This window comes from Phyllobates terribilis, unplaced genomic scaffold (assembly GCF_046119375.1).
Source record: "Phyllobates terribilis strain yellow unplaced genomic scaffold, ASM4611937v1 Scaffold_56__1_contigs__length_8794411, whole genome shotgun sequence".
Classification (NCBI taxonomy): Eukaryota; Metazoa; Chordata; class Amphibia; order Anura; family Dendrobatidae; genus Phyllobates; species Phyllobates terribilis.
The window spans coordinates 7260712-7263604 of NW_027362816.1; the positions used below are offsets into that span (position 1 = coordinate 7260712).

General features: G+C 38.9%; 1 pseudogene; it reads right to left on the reverse strand.

Moving 5' to 3' along the window:
• Positions 1-385: 385 nt before the first annotated feature.
• Positions 386-1828, reverse strand: LOC141192294 (uncharacterized; annotated as a pseudogene).
• Positions 1829-2893: the final 1065 nt, after the last annotated feature.

Genomic DNA, 2893 nt, shown 5'->3' on the forward strand with positions numbered 1-2893 from the left:
GTTGGGAATCTTTATCTTGTCCGTGGTCATTATAAATGGACGGGTTTACATTTACAGTTGGTGAGGACGAATTTTGTAAGTTTCACCACAAAGGTGAAACTATCCTCCCGGTCAGTTTGCTTTCCCTCCTAGTACATTTTCATTCTAACAATGTTAGGTTTCTGGGAGATTATACTAGTTCCTTTTATTTTTGGTTCTCATTAGCTTGCCTTCTTTGCCCTATATGAATGTGTTTTTGTTTCTCACTCAGGGTTTTCGTATTTTACTTCATACTTTCCTTTCCCCTTGTTGACAGTGTGTTGTGGCCTCCCCTCTCCTCAATTAGAGAATTAGGTCCGTAGTATTTTTAGTTGTACAGCTAGGGCCGTTCTAGTCTGTACAGAGACTAGATGGGTGTAGCTGCGGCATTCTCCTCTGTGTGGGTTCTCCGGTGGCTATCAAGATGCACTTTCTGGTTAAAACATTTCCCACATTTTGAACATGAAAATGGCTTCTCCCCTGTGTGAGTTCTCTGATGTTCGTTAAGCGTTGATTGCTATGTAAAACATTTCCCACATTCTGAACATGAAAAAAGCTTCTCCCCTGTGTGAATTCTCTGATGTTTGATAAGACTTGACTTCTGTACAAAACATTTCCCACATTCTGAACATGAAAATGGCTTCTCCCCTGTGTGAATTCTCTGATGTTTGATAAGATTTGATTTCTTTGCAAAATATTTCCCACATTCTGAACATGAAAATGGCTTCTCCCCTGTGTGAGTTCTCTGATGGTCGATAAGCGTTGATTGCAATGTAAAACAGTTCCCACATTCTGAACATGAAAAAGGCTTCTCCCCTGTGTGAATTCTCTGATGTCTAATAAGATTTGATTCCTGTACAAAACATTTCCCACATTCTGAACATGAAAATGGCTTCTCCCCTGTGTGAATTCTCTGATGTTTGATAAGATTTGATTTCTGTACAAAACATTTCTCACATTCTGAACATGAAAATGGCTTCAACCCTGTGTGAGTTCTCTGATGTGTAATAAGCTTTGATTTCTCTGTAAAGCAGTCCCCACATTCGGAACAAGAAAATAGCTTCTGCCCTGAGTGAGTTCTCTGATGGCTGATAAGATTTGATTGATTTGCAAAACATTTCCCACATTCTGAACATGAAAATGGCTTCTCCCCTGTGTGAATTCTCTGATGTGCAATAAGATTTGATTTCTCTGTAAAGCAGTTCCCACATTCTGAACATGAAAATGGCTTCTCCCCTGTGTGAGTTCTCTGATGGCTGATAAGATTTGATTTCTTTATAAAACATTTCCCACATTCTGAACATGAAAATGGCTTCTCCCCTGTGTGAGTTCTCTGATGTGCAATAAGATTTGATTTCACTGTAAAGCAGTTTCCACATTCTGAACATGAAAATGGCTTCTCCCCTGTGTGAGTCCTCTGATGTCCAATAAGATCTGATTTCTTTGTAAAACATTTCCCACATTCTGAACATGAAAATGGCTTCTCTCCTGTGTGAGTTATCTGGTGCCTAACAAAATCCGATTTCTGATTAAAACATCTCCCACACTTGGAACAAGAAAATCTATTCTTCGCTTTGTGAATTTTTTCATGTTTAAGAAAAGACTTTTTGAGGGGAAAACTATTTCTATATTCTGAACGTGAAAATGGCTTCTTTGCTTTAGGAGCAATTTGTTTTTTAATGCTTATTTTGTGACTTTGATTTTCCTGAGTAGTCGGTAATGAATCAGAAGACAGAACCTGTTTCAAACGATCAGATGACAGATCTTTGCTGTGAAGGGATGATGGTAAATCTGGAGTAATGGCATTCATTTCAATTGTATCCTCTGAGATCTCAAAATTATCTGATTTGAAAATTGAAGATGTCAGCTGTCCCTCTGATCTCCTGGTATATACATCTGCCAAGAATAAAACCAATTATTATTTTTTAATAAAAAATCCATGTAATTATATATTTTTGAACATTTCTACTTAAAATGTCTGTAAAAATGGGAAGTTATGCAAAAAAATTGAATTATTCACCAAGACAATGACAGTTCACAGTCTAATATAAAACATCATAGGATGAACCAGAAGAACATGGTGTCCAACTGTTTGTTCACTCTGCTTCTCATATATGGAATAAAAAGCCACCAAACAATGTTATGTAAGCGAAAATAATACCAAGAAAAACTTCTCATCTCACAAAAAAACAAGTCCTCACTCAGGTCCATCATCTGAAAAACAGGTTTCCACATTATTAGTGGCTCAAAGGCTCTTGAAAAGCAACATGGCTTCCATAAACCAATCCAGCAATATCCGCTCTCCCAAAGTCAAATCTCCCCCTCGTTCTGAGCCCTGCAGTGCGCCCAAACCACATTTATCATCCATGTATTTGGTATTACTATAGTGAGAAGAACCCACTTAATTTACGCTGTGTGTCTCCTGGAGCACAATCTGGACACTATGTGTTGGGTTATAAAACAACAAATGTGAAATTTTCACTCTACAACATCCACAGCGTGCTAATTTCAGGAAAGTGGCTTTGGAGTCAAAATAGTCACTACTCCTATAGATTAATTCACTGAGGGTTATAATTTCCAAAATGGAGCCACTTTATGGTGATTTCTACTGATCTGGTTTTCTGTCATTGTGTCATATAAGGGCTTCTGCAAATGGTGTGTCCCATCTCCTCTGGGATCTCCTACTGTGACATCTGCTTCTGTCACCAGGAGCCACCTTTTTCCCTTCCCCCATGACAGCACCATATGAGAGAGAGTAGGATCTGCCCCTATTACCGGACAGGAAGCCCTGAGCACAAAATAAAAAGGCAACCCCCACTTCCTCCTTCAATGTGGTTTCCTTTCCTCAAGGATGTAGAAGCCTGGAGCTCACGGC